A 19,913-nucleotide genomic window follows, 5' to 3' on the forward strand; every position below is an offset into this window, starting at 1 on the left:
CTCCCAGAGGGCGCCTGGGTGGCTCAGTCGTTAAGCGTCTGCCTTCTGCCCAGGTCATGATCCCAGGGTCCTGGGATTGAGCCTGCATTGGGCTCCCTGCTGAGCAGGGAGCCTGCTTCTCCCTCTCCCACTTCCCCTGCTTGTGTTCCCTCTCTCACTGTGTCTCTCTCTGTCAAATAAATAAATAAATTTTTTTTTTTTTTTAAAAGCTCCCAGAGTTAAGCCTGCTGATTTTCGAAACTAGAACTTATCTGTCCAGTGCAGGTCCTGGGCCAGGGGTGGCCAGTGTGGAGTCTGATCCCCCTTGCTTATGTCATCCCTCCTGTTTGTAGTTAGTTGTGCCAAGAGTTTGGTTCCTAACCACATTTCTACCCCTCCTACCCTTTTTGATGTGACTTCTTCTCTATAGTTAGTTGTGGAAGATACATTCTGCCAGTCTTCAGGTTGTTTTCAGAGGTAGCTGCATAATGTAGCTGTTGCCTCAATGTGTCTGTGGGACAAGGTAAGCTCAGGATTCTATTCTCCCACCTTGCTCAAAAGGTATGTGTTAGCGAACAGAAGTTCTATGCACATTTTTTTCAAACAGTGAAAGGTACGGACTCCTCATACATTTTAAACTTTTTGTACTATTATATGAGAATTTTGCACGTTCGCACTTGGAATCCTTCATATCCCTCCCTTCATTACATCTTTTAAAAAAGATTTACTGATTTATTTTAGAGAGAGAGAGAGAGAGCATGCATGTACATGAATGGGGGAGGGGAAGAGAACAGAATCTTCAGACTCCCTGCTGAGTTCAGAGCCTGATGTAGGGCTCGAACTCACAACCCATGAGATGATGACCTGAGCTGAAACCAAGAGTCAGATACTTAACCAACTGAGCCACCCAGGCGCCCCCATTCATTACATCTTCAGAATGTTCAAGAAAGGGATATCGATATGGATAATAAAGCTCATGAGCCTGACATCTATAAAATCCTGAAGGTACCAACTAGGGAATTAAAGACCATTTCAGCAAATTCCCAAATATTTTCAGGACATATACAGATCCAGCTCCTCCTTTTAAAGTTTCCCAGTCCTCCAATCCTTGCTGACACTTTTCTCTAACTCCTACCACACTTAACCTCTATTATTCATTCCGGCCCTCGATCACATATTACCGTGCACTGTACTTCAAATGCTTCATGTTTATATGTGTCATTTCCAAGATAAAACAACTTCCCTATAGACAGGGACCATATTTTATACTGATATTGTATCCCACAAACCATATCCTGTGCCTAACAGATTCTCCACAAAGAGCAAGTCCTCAATAAGTACTGATTTGTCTAAGAAGTAATTTTAGGAAAATTTTTAAAAACTTGAGTCAATATACATAACTCACACATTAGGAAACTGTACAAAATAAAAACATAAGTTGGCTCAAGAGGCATTTAACTGAAGTTCCACATGAAGGAAACCCTGGTAAAAAAAAAAGACACCTGAAGTGGGTGGTGGGGATGGTTATGAGAAGCTTTAAGTGTTCTGCCAAGGAGTTTAGACTTCTGTGGGCAGCAAGAAGCATAGGTGATTTTTAAAGAGGGGAAGTCAATGAGTTCATTCATTCATTCATCCAACAAATACGTATTTATTTTTTTTTAAGATTTTATTTATTTATTCATGAGAGACAGAGGGAGAGAGAGAGAGGGAGAGAGAGAGAGAAGCAGAGGGAGAAGCAGGCTCCCAAGGAGCAGGGAGCCCGATGCGGGACTCGATCCCAGGACCCTGGGATCATGACCTGAGCCGAAGGCAGACGCTTAACCATCTGAGCCACCCAGGCGCCCTCAACAAATACATATTTCTTGAACACCCCGAGTGCCAGACACTTTCCCAGGTACTGGGACTACCACAGTGACCCCAGGAAACAATAAGCCCCGAGCTTATGTCATAGTGAGGGAGAGAGACAATAAACAAGCCAGCCACACATATAGGATGTCAGAAGGTGATAAAATCTTTGGAGAAAAGGAAGGAAAGGAAAGGGGTGAGGCACCTGAGAAGGAAGGCGGTCCCTACGCTCCAGAGGGTGTGAGGGAAGGCGTCCCTTCAGGGGTGGGAGAGAGCCTGAGGCTGCAGAGGAAGAGCTACTCCTTACTGTGGGTCCCACGCCCTCTCCAGCCTATTCCCACAGACCGACCAGGCTATACAAGCATATGAACAGCGAGACGGCCATTCAAATATCCCAGTTCTCTTTCACACTCTGGGTTCTGGGTCTCCTCCTCCCCTTAATTCTCTCAGGAACCCCACCCCATCCAGAGGCATTTCTGACACCATCGGGATTCTCAAAATTATGGTTGGGTGGCAGAGCCACCTCAACCTCTCATCCTCCTTTGCCCGTTTCCCTGAGCCTAGCCTATCTCCGGCCTGGCTTCTAAAGCTGGGGACCTCCCGTGGGCCTCTTCCTGGTTCCTCAAAATCCAGCCTCCTTCCCAGGATGCATTCTCAGTAGCAGGGAGGAAGCCGGTTCTGGCTCCCCCGCTGATTTCCTTCCCACCTGAACATCCCCTTCCAGAGACAGGCTGCTGGCAAGGAAGACAAGAGCAGCAGCTGAGGCCACTGCAGGGGTCTCCGCAGGCAAGAGGCCAGGGTCAGAGAGGAGAAGCGTGGAGGTGCATGTGTGCACACGTGGGCATGCATGTAAATATGTAATTATGCATGCGTGTGTGTGTGCATGCCAGGCTCTGTACAAAAACGGTGTGAGAAAGGGACGTGGGCATCAGGCAGGAGCAAATGGAATCTAAGAGAACTAGTGAGAAGAGGTGAGGCTCACAGAGAGAAAGAAAGGCAGATATTTGCCAAGAGAGGGAAAGTAAAAGAGGCCCAAAAGGAAACTCCACAGGATATTAAGACACAAGGGTAAAAGCGTTAACAGGGAGGTGTTAGTATTAAAATCCCCAAATGCTGAGAAGATGGCAGGAGACCAAAAAAAAAAAAACAAAAAAAACCAAAAAACCTGTCTTTTAAAATGAAGTATGAAAGAGGCAAGACTGACACAAAATTTGAGCTAATAAAACTCTACCAGTATGCTTCTTCTTAAGCGTTTATTTCTCAGATCACGGCTCACATAGCAAAAATAACTAGGAAACAAATGACGGAACATTCCTAAAGATGATGTTTAGAAAGAAAAAAACTAGAAATTCTAGAAATTCAGCTGCCTGCATTACAAAATGCAAAAAGGAAAGGCTCTTGCTTGGGTCAGACCGCTGTGGTCAAGATAATGATCCTGAATGGTCTGGCCAAACTACAGGCGAAACAAAGCAAAACTAAACAGGAAAACAAGAACGCTCACATACACAGACGCAAGTCAATAGGCTGCACTGTGTGAACACACCCGGGACCTCCCCATGATGTTCAGGGTCTCCCAGGCAGCCCCCGGCCATGGAAACGAGGCAAGGCCCTTCCTCCTGTGATAAGTGCCCCTTCTCCACTCGGCTGTTTCCTCTGACTCGCATTTTCTGTTAACCTTCCTCTTGGAATCCTCTGACAATGACTCACAGGGCAATCGGGCTAGTCAGCAATACCACAGCCCTCCATAGTAGACGCTGTGTAGGAGGCAAGCAGCTCTGTGGATGGTAGTCGGTACCGGTTTTTTCCTTTCTCTGTTCAGAGAGGATTTGCTTTTCAGCCACATTTCCCTCAAAACACAGCCCCTGACAGGAGATGCTTACTACACAGATTTCTAAACGATGAAATGATCTGACTTTGGTTACTTGGTCATAATGAAACTAAAAACACTAAGATGAAAAAACAATAGTGTGATCATCACACCTACAAAAAACAACTTTATACTTGGGTGAAATCATGAGATCAGGAAAAAAAAAGCTCAAACTAATATTTTCCAACCTTTCACTAACAGCTAGGGCTAAAACCACATGTTGTGAAGGTCTTGCACTGTGTTATTATTAGAAGTCACAATTCTATTGATACTGATGAGTCATTTGTATCGGCGGAAACCAAGAACTTCCATCAACATCATGTTACACACAGTCACTGTGGCTTGGCTTTTTCTTTATTACTGGTCAAAGCTGCTTCAGAATGCTTACTGAAGCTAAAAGAAAGAAAAGAAAAGAAAAGAAAAGAAAAGAAAAGAAAAGAAAAGAAAAGAAAAGAAAAGAAAAGAAAAGAGAAGAGAAGAGAAGAGAAGAGAAGAAAAGATAAGAAAAGAAAAGAAAAGGAAGGAAGAAAGAAAGGAAGGAAGAAAGGAAGGAAGGAAGAAAAAGAAAAGAAAGAAAGGAAAGAAAGAAAGAAAGAAAAAAGGAGGAGAACTCCTCAAGGATGTGCAAAGCTTCCCTTCCCCAGCTGATCTCAAGTTATTCGCCCTTCTCAAGACAGGTTAAGATGATTTGATCAACTTGTATCTATAAAAGGAAGTTTATTTAGAAACCTCAAAAAAGTAACATTTCACACTTTCCGATGAAAATAAGCAGAACTGAACTCCAAAAACAAACAGTGAAACCATCTTTGAAAACACATGCCAGATTTAAAATGACCTGAGGTCAGGTGGTTGTTTTTTTGTTTTGTTTTGTTTTATAACCTTAATAACATGCGACGGATATAAACAAACTCTGTCATCACTTAAGGGCTCGAACCACACAAAACCATGCCAGGCTAGCTAGCCACTGAGCACCCACTCCCCTACTTCCCCACTCAAGGCACATGCTCCTTCCCGGAGGAAGAACTAGGTCACGTTTCAGTTACACCAAGAAAACGTATGTTAAAGGTTTATGAGAGTTCCTTCTAGTGCTAAGGAAGAAATAGCAGCATATACCTTTCCCCTTAATATCATCCCCTTACCCTTCTCCCCTTAAAGATCCCCAGAAAATCTAAATGAAGCAAAAAAATCCATTCTCCTGAGGGAGTCCCAGAAGTGCCATGGTTCTTACGCAGTCTCTGCAAAGGTAGAAAGATGCCCAGTATTCTACCCTGCAACCGGAAGGCTCTGACTGGCTGCTGGAAGAAGGGAACCCAGCTCAGCAGTGACTGCAGATCTGAAAATAGCCTGCCTGCCAGTCGTTCACCCGCCTGGGTGCTCTGCAAGGGCAGCATGGTGCTGTGGGCAGTTTACAGTTCGGCCAGCTGAGTGCCGCACAGCTGCATGAGTCAGCAAGCGCTTCTGGTAGGAAACTGCTGACATGCTAAATTACTCTTGCATACATAAGGTGCACACACCTACCCAGCAAAAAATCAAAACAAGGTACATGCAAATTAGCAAACAGGAACCTCTCAACCCTTGCAGTTCTATTTTCCAAGGTTAGACCAAAAATACAAATAATCTATACGCCACTGCTCCAAAAGGAGCAACGACTCATAATAATGAATAGTGGTGATAAACAAACAGCTCACTCTCAGTGTTGTGATGTGTGGAACAGCTGCATTCAAATCTTACAAGCCAGTTACTTTTAACTGGTTTTAATTTTAACTGGATTTAACTGCTTTTCCTCCCTTCTGAAAAATCAAAATAGTTGCCCTACCGACCACAAAAACTGGTAACAGACCAGCACAGTTCCTGTTTTTCAGAGGGGACTTACTTTCAAACCCACAATATCAAGATGCTTAACATAGTGGAAATTTAAAATTCACTGTTTGATGTGGGAGACTTAAACCTGTACTCTAATTCAGATCCCACAATGTTACAGAGTAATTACATCTCACATTTGTCCTACACGTCTTTCATCTCTGGTTTCTGATCTAATACAGGACCCAAAAATCTACAGGAAAACTGGTTGTCTGGAACTCAGAACGCATTTTCCCATAGAGACTACACCATGCTAGTGAGACAGCGTTCCAGGACAGTCCATGAAACTGTCTCAAAGGTAAAATATGAGTGAGAGGTTAAATTTGCAACGTAAAAAGAGAAAATGGTACTATAACAATAGTTCCAAAACTAATTAAAAACAAAAAAAGCCTCCTGATTGACTGTGTTTGAGGAAGCATCTAATCAGAGGAAGATAAGGGGACAGTCTTCTAAATAAGACTTTTGGACTTGGTCTTTGGTTTCACTCTGGTTCTTTTAACATGGTTTAAATGATTAATTTCACTTTAAAATGCAAGGCATTCTCTTACTTTGGCATAATGTAACATTTAAAAAATCTTTATATTTATCAGTTATGAGCACTGATTTTTTTTTTTTTTGCTTCAAAAAAAAATGACCAAGAATTGGAAGAGAAAAATAGAAGGAAGAATGGCTACAGAAAGGGGATACTAGTGATTGAGGAACAGAAGGAAATGGGAGTCAGGGAGAAAAGAAGGCATGGAGGTATAACAAAACAACGAAGACAGAGGAAAGGTAGGAATTAGAGAAAGGTCCCCCACTAGACGGTGAACTCCCAGAAAAGGGTCCTCTTCCACCCAGCTGCTCAGGGATCTGACCTATACAGCAAAGGAAGAATGTCCAGCGGGACAGTTCCACAGATAGGCACTAGATGGCGCCATCAACTCAACATAGCATGGTTGCTGGAGGAGTTTGCCCTGGGGAAGGAGTGCTACGCAAGGCAGTTGAGACTCCACAACTGGGTATTTAAGCAGGCAACATGTCTATCTAAAATAAGCACGGCTTCATTAGTCAGTCAACTTCTCCAAATATGCAGATGTCAGCACCATGCTAATAGCATAGGGCATGCCAGTTTGTAAATGTATCAATTCAAGTTTTAGTAACAAAATAGGGTAGGGAGGCAGTTGAGTGGGGTCCGCTGCTTTTTCTTCTCCTAAAATTGAACGCTTAAGGATAATAGAGTATTTTGAGTTCACTGCTACTAAAATAACAAAAATTCCTAATTATAAACCAAGTGGCTTTTCCTTGAAGCTCTGTTTAAATGTCAAATAACATACCATCTTGTCACACAGGTTTGTGTGATCAGATCCAGTGTTTGGCAGAAGGAAGGCTGTATTCACTGACAAATGTATTTATTGTAACATTAAAAATCATCGGCCCTTTTTATTTTTAATATTGCAGTGGTTTTTTTTTTTAAGATCTTATTTATTTGACAGAGAGAGACATAGCGAGAGAGGGAACACAAGCATGGGGAGTAGGAGAGGGAGAAGCAGGCTTCCCTGCAGAGCAGGGAGCCAGATGTGAGGCTCGATCCCAGGACCCTGGGATCACGACCTGAGCCAAAGGCAGACGCTTAACGACTGAGCCACCCAGGCGCCCCTATTACACTAGCTTTTATCCTCTGCTTATCTATATCCTCTATCCAGGGTTGGATTTATAAACAGCCCTCCCTTCACTCAGAAATGTCCTCCAATAACCAGTTTACGAGTGTGTGAAATCTTAACGTTTCCATCTACAGAATCTCGCTTCTTTGGCTTTGCCTCCTATTAATATGCTGATGCTTCAGAAAGAAGTATGATACTAGAAATGCTGTTATTTACACCCTAGTAAAATTGGTTTCATAAAATCCCTTTCTGAGATTGGTTTTGAAAGGGAACAAGGGACTAGTTAAGGGCACTGGTGGCTGAAAGGTAGCAAAGTGCAGAAGGATGGAAAAGAAGATAGTGAAGAATTGATAGCAAACCTTGCCTAGCTTTACAGCTGCAGAAAGGATCATCATCCTTGACACTGATCTTCCCAAGGAGATAGCTGAAAAGTAAGGGTTAACTCTAAGTATGTCTACATTTTCTTCTTGCTGAATGGGTAATAATATCTTTATAGGTAATTTCATTTTTTTTCACAGTTTGACTCTTCAGAGCTCATTCATTTGCATAATATGGAATCTTGAACCCATATAGATATTCTACAAATCAATGCAAGTAATTCTCAGACGAAATCAGCAGCTTTAATTTAAGCTCATCATTGTTTGCATAGAAATCTTTATGCACTCATCTGCTTGATTTTTTTAATCACTTAAAACCTCCAACAGTGACACACTAAGCATCTCCTCATTTAGCCATCTCCAAAATTTGAACTAAATACTGAAAAATAAGCACAATACATTCATATGCTAGATCATTTTCCAAATTGGGCTTCAAATGTATGCTTGATGTTCTAGCAGCTCCCAAGAATAAAGCCTCTTGACTAAGGAAGACAACTTGGATGTCCGTCCCAGGGCAGAGCTGAGTCAGCATTCTCAACAGTGACCCTGCAAACCTGAGATAATCAGGGTCACTGCCAAACCAACTGCCTCGCTGAGTCCTTTAAAACCATTCAAATCCCCAGTTGAGAGTTGCAACATGCTAATCTGGCAAGATAATCTCTTCCTGAAATTGACCAGAATGAGAGCAAAGGTTACCTGCTTTTATCTGTTACTGTAGATAATATTTCTAATTAGGAGCTCTAATGGAATTGGTTCCGGATGAAATTCTTCCACCTCAGTAGAATAATCTACCTAGTATAGGAATGGTTTCTTTCACCTTTCCTACCTCATTAACAACAACAACAAAAAGCTAAAAACAAAGTCTTCACTTAACAAAAGGTAGAAGCTTGAACTACAAGAAAATCCTGGGGACAGAGCCATGGGATTCATGTTCTTTATCTAGCTCTTCTTTGGTCTTTATGTCACCACTTCTGTTCTCTGATCCCCAAATGGACAATTAAACCTGAGGAATGAAATTGCTAGAAAGTGAATCATATGAGAGACAAAAGATATTCATTCGAGTTCACTGGCACATTATTTTTCAATTTTACCTTTCAGATAGACATCAACAAAATAATCCAATATTGCAGTTGGCCTATATTTCCACTTCTGAGAACTGCTAGAGAGCAAAAAGGAAAAGCAGGGGGAGGGGAGAAGGTGGGGGCACAGAAAAGCATGGTGGTTAAGGGAAGAGGCTCTAGCATCAGACACCTAGTTTCCAATCCCAGCTCTACCCCTCATTAGCTGGGTGACATCTATGCCTTAGCTTCTAATGATCACACCTAGTTCTGGGTTGTTACAAGGATTAAATGAGTTGATATGAATAACACACATAGGAAGCTCCCAACATAGGTTAGCTATTATCAAAGAAAAAGAGTTTTAGCATACAATATAGTAGTTCGTTTTAAATAGATACTGTCAGTTTGTTTTAAATAGATACTCAACAGACTGAGCCACCAACTCTTGGTTTTGGCTCAGGTCCTGATTTCAGGGTCCTCGGATCAAGCCCCAAGTCGGGCTCTGCTCAGTGGGGAAACTGCTTGTGGATTCTATCTCTCCCTCTGCTTCTGCCTCTCCCCCTGCTTATTCTCTCTCTCTAAAATAAATAAGTAAATCTTTTTTAAAAATGCCTTAAAATAAAATAAATACTGTCAAAACTCCTAAATTGTGCTAAGAATAGTCTAAATAATCCTTCTTGGTCTTCAGAGGCTGGAAACCTTCCTGCTCTGAGCTAAGCAGGGGTTTCATACAGAAGCTGGACTCACATTTTCACTAATGATCCTTGCCTAGGTCACACACATACCTGCCAACTGGGAAGGATGTCTGTGTAACTTCTAATCATTTAAATGTCAAAATGACCCTAAATAGGTTCAAAATAAAAATGCTACCTTGAATTTCTTTCCAAGTATGAAAATGAACAGTATTCTTGGCAATTAACAATTCTGTTTTTATCAGGTTCTAAAGACACAGGTAAATAAATCAATTCTGGACTCTGTATACAGGAACCATTATTTGCCAAAATGGCCCCAAGGGTTATATCATGGTTTATGCAATACTCCAAAGGGCCAAAGATAGTAGTGAATTAATAGGATTAGGAGGTTATGAGGAAACGGCAAGCCCCAAGTTTCAGATAGGCCCTGACGGCAGCTCACTCCACTAATTTCTCAGGGAGGTCTACCCCAACTTCCCAACCTGGTGAAATCCCCCCATATGCCCTCTGCTGCATGGAATACCTTTGTTCACAGAACATGTAGTGGGTGATCTGTCACTACCTAATTAATGTCATCTCTACTTTTTTAAGATTTATTTATTTATCTGAGAGACAGAGAGAGAGCACAGCAGGGGGAGGGGCCGAAGGAGAGGGAGAGGATCTCAAGCAAGCTCTGTCTCCCAACTGAGCACGGATCCTGATGTGGGCCAACCTCACCATCCTGAGATCATGACCTGAGCTGAAATCAAGAGTTGAACGCTTAACTGACTGAGCCACCCGGGTGCCCTGTCATCTCTCCTACTTGATGTCGTTTTTCACTAGGACAGGGACCAGGACTGGGTTTGCTCCCCTTGAACACTATGATCACCTAACACCATGCCTGCCACATAAGAGATGCTCAGTATATGTTTATTTATGGAATGAATGAGGCATCTATCTCTAAAGACTGGCACTTCTGAACACTTGGGCCCACTTAGTTGCATCCATGTGGTTTTTCGCTTAGGAAAATACAGAATGGGAAGAAAATAAAAACTGCTAATAGTGTGTGGATACTAAGGAAACCTGCTGAGTATGTACCTTCCCCTTGTCTTCATGCTTGTAGAATGGGAATCACCACCCTGGCCTTTCCCAACTTTAAACTCCAAAGTGAAAGTCTAAGCCTTCTGAGCGAGACTCATGGAGGGTCCTGAGGAAACTCCAGAAGCATCTGTGGAAAGTGACCAGGGAGAGAAAAGAGAAGGATATGCAAGGCTACAATTGATGGAGGACCAGGAAACTCAAAAAGATTTCTTCTGCCATGAACCTGGAGTTTGTCACATGCTAGCTGCAGGCTCAGGAACAAATGAAAACAATTACGAGAAGCCTGGGAGCACTGGACAGTGGAGGTTTAAATGCTTGGGGAAGGAAAAGATGAAAGCTGACACAAAGACAGGAGCTCGCTTGCAACCAAGCGCCAGCTCTCAGGGGCATCTGCAGTGTGTCCTACAGCCTTCAAGAGATGCACAAAAAGGTCAGGGAGGAAAATGACATATCTCAGAACCAAAGGACAATTTATTACCAGGCTAGGGAACAAAAGAGAAGTTAACCAGGGGAATATGCTGGAGAAATGATGATTATGAAGTCACTGGGGAAGACTGAGAGACATTTTGGCTGTAATTCCAAGGACTACAATGAACGAGTACGTGAAATGCTTTCAGATCGGGGAGATTTATTATTTTGGAAAAAAATAGCTCAAGGAAAAACAAAGGCAAAATTCCTGCCTGATTTGTGAAGTAGTGCTACTAGTAGGATAAGGTTCAATTTCCATATTCTTTAGAAAAGAAATGGTCCTTGAAAAGGACAGAGAAGTGATTCTGAGGATACTTCCAGCATCAGGGAAGCTGAGCAGCATGCTGATGGTAAGATTAGGTTTCAGTTTTAGGTAGACTGACATCTGAAATTAACAAGAAGGAGAAAAGAAAAGGGGAAAAAAGTAAAAGAAAAAAATGCTGAATTGGCAAAGAAAACTACTTTTTTATGAAACGTCTTAGACCAAAAAAAAAAAAAAAAGGATATTGTGGGCAATCTATCTGAATTTACAAAATATTTAGTTCACAGCAGGTTTCAGTTTGGACTCGAACAATGTGTAAATATTTACATAAAATTTAAAGATGGGCCAGGACTAGGTCATACACTGTCACTGACAAAACAGGAGTGATTTTCTGTCATTCCCAAGGACTTGCTGCTGCTTTGCCTAACGTGGCTCCGGTGGAGCCAGAAGTTTATCTTCTTTTCCCCCAAAATGCAAATTTTTACAACCAGCCCTGGCTTCCAATCCTCCAGTGCCTCTGGTAGGGTCCTATGTCACTGGAGCTCCCTTAACATCCGGTTACGAAAAGGGGAGGAACGGGGAGGCAGATGCACTGTTTGCTGTATAAACGTAGGTTTTGACAAAGATGTTGCCTCTAGTATTGTTTTCTGTTCCCTGTACAGGAGAGTAGGAACCATGTCCTCTGTTTACCATGGTCCCCACCTCACACCTAGTCACTGACTCAGGGCTGGATTGTGTATACAGGATGCGGAATAACCTTTAGGCAGTCAAGAAAACACACACTGCATTCAGATGAAATTCTTGGCAACATAAAATGAGATAATTCCTCTTCTGTAGAATGGGCACAATGCCTACTTCACAGGGTTGCTTTGAGGAGCCAATGAGATACGTACAGGTAAATTAGTTAACACTGTTTCTGGCACATAATGAGCATTCAACAAATCATAGCTATTATTTTAGTGGGTGTTTTCAAATGTCAATTTCTTGTGTAGGTCCTCAGGCAATAAATAGCCAAGTTACCCCATCTGGTCAATAACAACTACATAGAGAACAAGGTTATTCAAAAGCAATGGGATTATGTACCTGCAGAGGATTACATGGTGCCCATGGTATTAAGTCTCTGGCCTTTCATGTCGCATTCTCTCTCAAAAAGAAATTTATCAATACCTGAGTGGGACTCAGTGTGGATTTCAAGTTTTGTTTTTCTTGCATCTTGCAACTTTTTGGATGGCTACAACCATTTATTTGGTGGAGACTCATAGATCATCTACTATGTGCCAGGCACTTAGAAAATAGCCAGATACAGAAATATTAAACAGTAAGATGTTTTAGCTGGTTCAGTGGTAGAAGACAGGCTGCCTGCAGGCCAGATCTAGCAACTGCGTATCTCATCCAACATTTAAAAAATTTTGAGCTAATATTTAAAAATTAAGAATTCCACGTAAAAGTCCAGATAAACAGCTCCTCTAGGATAAATCAGATGACATGGTAACACAAAGCCAGTATTCCCACCCATTCCTACCTGGCAACAGCCCACGACAAGAAGCTGAGACAAAGTAGTGGTTGCCTGCCCCTTCGTGCTACACCCCCCCTCCCCCACCAGGAGAGTGAAAAATGAAAATGAAGGGCTCTGAATTCAAGAATTATTAAGGATTTCAAGACGATTAACAACAGAAGATTCAACCAACTGTGAGATCCTTCTGAGCGGGGAGGAGGATGCAACAGAGCAAGCACATGCCCACAAAGCTGGTCGTACACCACACCCCCTCTGCAAAACAGGAAGGGTATTTATTTCTCTAAGTATTCTGTCATTCATTCAGCAACGAAGCCAGCATTTACAACAAGCCAGATACCATACCGCCTGAAATCTGAGGTACAAAAGGTAGGGGAGTGAAAGAGCTACACAGCTGAGCTAGAGAGCCTCTAGGATCCCTCTCCTCCCTTGTTAAGGCTGGATCCATACCAGAGACACTAAGCGTGAGTTAATCCAAGTAAAATTAAACTGCTCCCAACAATATAGATAGGCCTGAGCCCTTTTGTTGGCATCACAGGAGTCCCTGATCATACATTCTGCAGAACAGCTCACAAGCGCTAATGAATAAGTCCCGACGGCATGCAGACAGTGGGCCCAGAAGTGAAGGGCTGGCCTAGGAGAGATTTGAACATGAACCTGACCATCTGGCTCTCTGCGACTCACTTTGATCACAAAATGAATTGCAACAAATTGAAGAGCACATGGCTAGAGTTAATTGTCTCATCTGTAATCTGAACCTACTTTTAAGCAGTTATTATTACCCTCTATCAGGTGGAAACGTTTCCTACCATCACTGCAAAGTGCATTTCCTGATGAACTGTAATGGATCATTAAATTCCATATCTGAATAACAATACTTTGCACTTATGCAGTGCCTTTCATCCAGGGATTTCAAGGCAGTTCGCAAATAATTAAGCCCCTCATACAGCAGCCAGAGGTTGAGCCACTGGAAGGGACTTGCCTGAAGACACTGAGTCAAAGGCATGATTCAATAGAAAGAGAATAAATGGTTTCCTCCCAGGCATTAGTGATACTGAAAAGTGAATTGGGGAGGGGGGGAGTGGGTTGTTCTGATTCCCTCCCTCCCTTTCTGCCTTACTCCTTCCCTATGGCAGATCCTCACATGCAATCTACAAAGAACAGAAAAGTAACTAAAATGGGTATTCATAATTTAGCTGAGAGTTCAGACATACACATGTATGAAGAGAATGTTTTTCCGTGTAATCCTGGCATATACAATACGAACTGATATTTCGATCCACCTGCACAATCGACAGATACCAGAGGAATTAACTCAACACACTTAAGATTACCAAATGTCAAACCTAAGGCCTTCCAAAATCCGAAATGAAAATATTGCTCTGCATAAATAAAGTGTGTTCTAACAAAAGTTTTTCATTTCATGGTCGTATATTCCATTTTGGGGACCCCCCCCCCCCCCCGTGTATGACATTCCAAGTTTCAGGAACAGCAAATAGGGCAGAATTGGGCAATCAGTGTATTGTCTAAACCAGAACACTGGAAGGGAAAAACACTTCAGCCACCACAAGTTTTGTGGTGAAATTATAAACTCCTGAAAACCTGAATTTATAATGGAAATGCTGACAGACCTTTCACTGGAGCAGTTTGAACGCAACACTGTAATTTAGCAATCTCTCTTACAGACTAAAGACTAATTCTAACAAGATGTCACTTTGACTCACGTTTATTGCTACCTGCAAGAATGAAAAATGCCATTTACTCGGGAGCTGCCAGAGAACCAGGGTGGGGCCATCTCACATTTTAAGCAAGACGCCCGCTGCCTTACTAAAATAGCCCTCTCCGCGGAGAGAGTGGCAGCCTTTCACGCGCAGCTTCTTTCACGTCAGCCAGAGCTTCGCGGCTCGACATGCCTTTCCTACATGTTACATTTTAATGATCTGAGAAAACCGTTATCAGAGTTAACATCTCTAATTTTACTCTAAACAGACAAAAGCAAAATATCTCATTAGGCATCATCTCCGCCAAGGTTCCCACTAGGCAGAAAAGGATTTTTATCTGAAGTAATTACCCTTTTTAGTTAAATACGCTCAACAGATGAAATTTACACACATAGTACGACTGCAGCCCTAGACAGTGAAGGTGAAAAGTGAGGAACGCAGCGTCTGGCTACCCGCGGGACCGCCGGTAGTCTGCGGCTCAGTAGGGGGTGGGGCGCCCTCGTCCCTCCCCTTTCTCAGGGGCCACGGGTCGCAGCGACCGCGGTGACCGGGCGCGAGAGCTGAGAGGCGCGCCTTCTCCGGCCACAGACAAAACCATCGGGACAGCGCCTACACCGGAACTTCCCCCAAGTTGTCAAACTCGCCTACACGCGAGAAGGTGCTGGGGATACCCGGCACGTCCACAACCCCCGAAGCCAAGGGTACGCGGCCCTTTTCACAGGCATACGCTCGGCCCTGCCTGCTTCCTCCCACGGTTCGAGTTCCTGCAAATCCTAGGCCAGACTGAGGTGGACGAGATGCTCACTCGAGTCCCCTCTCGCGAGCAGCTGGGGTAGTCCATGAGCGCCGCCCGCCGCCCTCTTCAACCTCACTGGGCTACTGAGCACACCCACCCGTGAGAGGAGTACGGAGCGATCACAGGGAGCCTTGGCGCGGGGAGGTGGAGAGGCGTCTCCTCGATAAACTCCTCTCCTAGGTGGAGCTTGGAGACTGAAGTGTGGGGAGGAAAAAGTGTGAGAGTGTGAGAGAGAGTGTGTGTGTGTGTGTGTGTGTGTGTGTTGCACTTTGATTTCATGTCGAATCTTGGGGGGAGGAAGGTGCAAGGTTTCCCAGTCGGAAGGCACGAGCCCCGCAGTTCGAGCTCCCAGGGACGCATTCCGATAACGCGGTCATTCTCTAGTAGGGATTCCACCCAGCGCGCTTCCCGCGGTCTGTGCTGCGAGGCCCCCAGCTTGCCTCTTCCCGGGACCCTAAACTTGGGCTTTGATGCCACGCCAGTCGCGGAGGTCCTAGCTACCCAGCGGCGACTGACAGCTGAGCGCGAAGGCGCGTTGGCCGCAGTCACCAGCCCCAGGCGCGGACGCCGCGGGCAAGGAGGAGGCCGCCGGGCCTGGCGCGGGGATCGCGGGCTGGGGGCCGGGAACAGGGCCGTGGATCTGACAGCTGCTCCGGCTTGCGCGGACGCGCGCCTCCCTCCAGCCCGCCCTCCCCACGCTGACTTATTACCCTCTGCTCCTCCTCCCCCTGCTGTTCCAAAACACCCGTCGACGCGAGCAAAATACAATGCCGCCTCGCCTGCCGTAAACAGCCTGGCGAGAGAGCGCATATTCGCCGCGGCGCGTCCGCCGGCTCGGCTCCCACCCCCTTCCCGTTCCTAGAAAATGCCATAAAAGCGGGCCGCGCGCTCGACTGGCCGCTGCGCGCCGGGCGACCGCAGCTCCCTTCCCGCGCCGCTTCCCCCACGCCTCCCCGCCTGCCCCGCGCACCCCGCAAACTTGCCCCGCCGCCCCGCCCGGCGCCGGGGCCCGGAACCCGGGGCCGGGGACTCACCTCGCCAGAGAACTTTGCGTCCTTTTCCGCCTCCTCTTCCCTGCGTCTTCCCAGCCTGCAGCCCCCTCCAGGGAGCCGGCGCGGTGGGCGGTTCGGGGGGTCACCAAAAGCTCACCGAGAGGACGCGCATCACATGGCAGCTCGCTCCCAGCCCCCCGAGAGTGCCGGGTAGGGGGAGGGGAAGGGTCGAGGGGAGGCCGGAGAGAAAGCGAGAGCCCGGCGGCAGCTGGAGTAGTCAGGCGGGGTGGCGAGGGCGGCGGCGGGCGCTCACGTTAGCGCTGCTGCGACCGCAGCCCGGGTGTGCACGATCGCTGCTGCTGCTGCTGAGGCGGCGGCGGCTCGGCGCTGTTTGCTCCGCGCCGCGCGGCTCGCGCTCTCCCCGGAACGCCCACACTCTCAATCGCTACATTGTTGACATTCGGCGCTGACGTCACCCGCTCCCCATTCACAATAACTTTACGGGAGCCGGGCAGCGCACCTCCCCGGCCGCTGGGGCGCCGTACGCCTGGCGACTAGCGTAAGCCGCTCCGCGAATGGCGCTCCGGGGGCTGGGGTGGGGGGCGAGGGGCGGGGGCGGGCGCGCGCGCTCGGCCGGCTCGCGGGAGGGGGCGCGCCTCAGCCGCCGCCGCACTCCCCGCTTTGTGCAGCAGCGCGGCGGGGAGATCCCCCTGCTCCCGGCCCGGCTGACCGCCTGGCTGGGTCCGGCCTTGTTCGGGACTCGCAAGGGCCATGAAAGGCAAGGGTTGGGGGCTTGTGGGGTGGGGTGGGGGAGTGGGGAGGGCTGGTGTGGCACGTGGGGAGGGGTGCAGAGCCCAGGGCCATACCCCCCCAGGAAGAGGAGCCAGACGTCGAGACCTGGGATTCCTGGGTTGTCTAGCGTTTCCCAGGAGGGGCGGGAAAAGATGCTCCACGGGACCCCACAAAGCTAACTGGGTCCCCCATGAGTGGGGGTGGGGCGAGGAAGAGTAGCTTCCGACCCCCAGCTGTGTTAACGTTTGAATCCTTCACCCGAGGGCCTCGGCCCGTCCCACTGAGCGAGTCCATGAGCCCCCACGACTTGTTTTAGAAGGGTCGAGAGCAGTTGCGAAGTGTAAATGAAGAGCCTCGCTCTCAGCTTCAGCCCCAACTCCTACTGTGTTCCACGCTCTCCGCTGCCTCTTACTCTGGAGGCTGCCAGGGTGTTGCTGCTGCACTTTAAGGCCATCGTGTGGCTGCCCTGTCAGAAGAAAGCTTGATGGTGGTGAGGATTTTACAGAAAGTAATTAGGACTTAGACTGAACGAACATTGCAATAAAAGAAGGTTGTGTTAGTGCAGTGCTGGTGCCTGCAACTTTACCCTTGCCAAGGCCAAGAAATTCTGCCACTTTCCCTGAACACCTATAACTTGGCCCCCTTGTGTACCGGCAGTGTTCCATATTATTACATGTGGTGCTGATTTTTAATGAATATTATAAAACTTTGGCTTGCTCTACTGAGAGAAGGATCATAAATCCCCCCCTGTAAAATGGGCACTGGCATATGCTGAGGAAGCAGTGAAGCATTGCCCTGGGAGTCTTGTGATATCAGCCAAAGTGTTACTCTGAACCACCTTCTTTTGAGGCAGAGTTTTAAAAGGCCCAATGTTGACCGTCTGTGTGGAAAGCTAAGAGATGGACGAAAGGAAGCTGAAGGGGCCAAGCTGATTTTCCTAACAGCATTGCAGGGCCTCTCATGTAGGTCTGGAACCGCATGGAGAGTTTCTTTCTGTTAGCTTTTACAATTTTCAAATGAAGAGAAGCCTCAGAGCTTGGAGCAGGTCTCAGTCTCCTGACTTTGGGTCTGGTGCCGTTGTTGACAAAACACCCTGCTTCTGAGGTCCCTGTCTGGTGCCCTGGCAAGGACCGAGAAGACTGATCTCCGGTCTGCCTTGGCAGGGCCAGTTCTTAGTCTTGTGGATGGTGATGTTTCTGCATTCCTCATTCCTGTAAGTACATGAGCGCCAGTGTGATAACTTTGTGCATTTTAATAGCACCAGTCGATGTTTTCCTAGAGCCAGGCTTGAGAAGATCCCTGTGAGGGCCATGCAAATTCGTTTCTTTACAAGCCAGCCATGGCTGCCCAGCTAGGAGGAGTTGGGCACATCGGTGTGGGATGTGGAGGGGGGAGGAAAGGGATGTTACTGCCACCTTGCTTCTGGTCCCAGATGGGTCCAACAAAGGCTATTAGGTCATTTCAATTAGTCTACTTGCCAAAGACTCAGACTGCAGTTTGCTTCATTTGAAATTCTCATGTATGAGATGGAACAGCAATTAGAGATGAAAAAACCAAACGCAACTGTGATAGGTTGTATTACCTAGTCTTTCAAGGTGGTTGGATTAGAACTGGTTGACCTCTAAAGTCCTGTCTAGTACTGCAATCATGTGGCTCTGTGGCTGTGAATAAGACAAAACCGTTGCCTTTGAGGAGCTTGAAGCCTAGTAAGGAGTGAGTTATTTCCTTTTCAATGGTTAGAAGTAGGTTACTTGATTTAAAGCCTATAAAAACATATTCAGAATTATATGAAATTAGTACTGGACACTCTTAACAGTACTACCTCAGAGGTTAGGCTATGGACGGCCTTAGCACCCTTATAGTGAGTATTTGCTGGCCACTCCCTGGGTTTATGGTGCTGCTCTGGACACTTCAGGCATTTACAATGTGAAACAGATGCAGGTTCTTCTCTCTGTGTATTCGTGGCAGTAACTTAAGTAGAGGTCAGTTGATTTCCCATGTCTGCAACATTCAACCTTTTCTGACATACTTTTTTTCCCTATATAATTACGTGTGTGCACTGATCCAGAATATGGGTTCATCTGTGATACATTTCTAAGCAGGATATGATTTCCGGGGATAATAACTTTGAACCATAGCGTTGAAGTCAGTAAACATTATTTCTATAAATCTCCTTGATTTTGTAAAATAAGATAGGAAGAATTATTCAGGAAACAAAAAATGAGCAAAGGAAGACAGAAGAAATGAGCAGTTCACAAGTCCTTGATTTTCTTGCTCTCCAGCACCCAATTAGAGGATCTGATGATGTTGAGAAGATATAATAGTTTCCCTTAGGCAGAACAGTAGGCAGAATTTTAAATGTGGTACCTTGAACAAGATATAGCAGGACAAAGTTAATGTCCAATGAGAGAACAGAGTAAGATGTTTAGAGGGGGAGAATGCCAAAACCAGGAGGAACAAATGTATTAAAGGAAGTTCTGTTAAGAAACTGAGTTCTACTCATTGGGCAAATTCCTCAGAATTGTGAGTAGGCTTTATTATTTCAAAATCTGATGTTTCAAAATGTATCTAAACCATAAAACTCCAGCTCAGCAACTGCACAGGTGACACTTGGGAGAACTGATGAAATTTGAATAACTTTGGTGATTTGTTCAACAATTTTGGAGCTACCTGTTATGTGGTAGGCACTGTTCTACAAGCGGGGATGTTGAATTCTTATTCTAGTGATGAGATGGGGGTGGCAGAGGGAGACAAGACAATGAGCCTGTGTGTGTGTCTATGTGTGTGTAATATATAAATATACATATAACTATATACAATAATATTTATATAAATATTATATAATATCAAGTTGTATGTTATAATATACGGGGGTGAAGAGTGTTGTAAAAGAAAATAGAGTATGTAAAGGAGCTCAGGAGTGATAGGGGTGGAGCCATTCTTAAATAGGGTGGTGGGGGCAAGGAAGGAG

The 19,913-nt window shown here is 45.5% G+C and overlaps 1 protein-coding gene across 3 annotated transcripts in view; it reads right to left on the reverse strand.

Moving 5' to 3' along the window:
• The window catches only part of BACH2 (BTB domain and CNC homolog 2), a 361,400-nt gene extending 344,801 nt beyond the window's left edge, over window positions 1-16,599 (reverse strand). For all 3 annotated transcript variants that reach the window (XM_073893638.1, XM_073893637.1, XM_025862674.2), the window contains exon 1: window positions 16,193-16,599. The gene's annotated coding sequence lies outside the window, so the exon portion shown is untranslated. The remainder of the gene's footprint in view (window positions 1-16,192) is intronic.
• Window positions 16,600-19,913: the final 3,314 nt, after the last annotated feature.

The sequence above is a fragment of the Callorhinus ursinus genome, unplaced genomic scaffold (genome assembly GCF_003265705.2).
Source record: "Callorhinus ursinus isolate GAN/ISIS: 27379988/994484 unplaced genomic scaffold, GSC_fseal_2.0 scaffold6, whole genome shotgun sequence".
Classification (NCBI taxonomy): domain Eukaryota; kingdom Metazoa; phylum Chordata; class Mammalia; order Carnivora; family Otariidae; genus Callorhinus; species Callorhinus ursinus.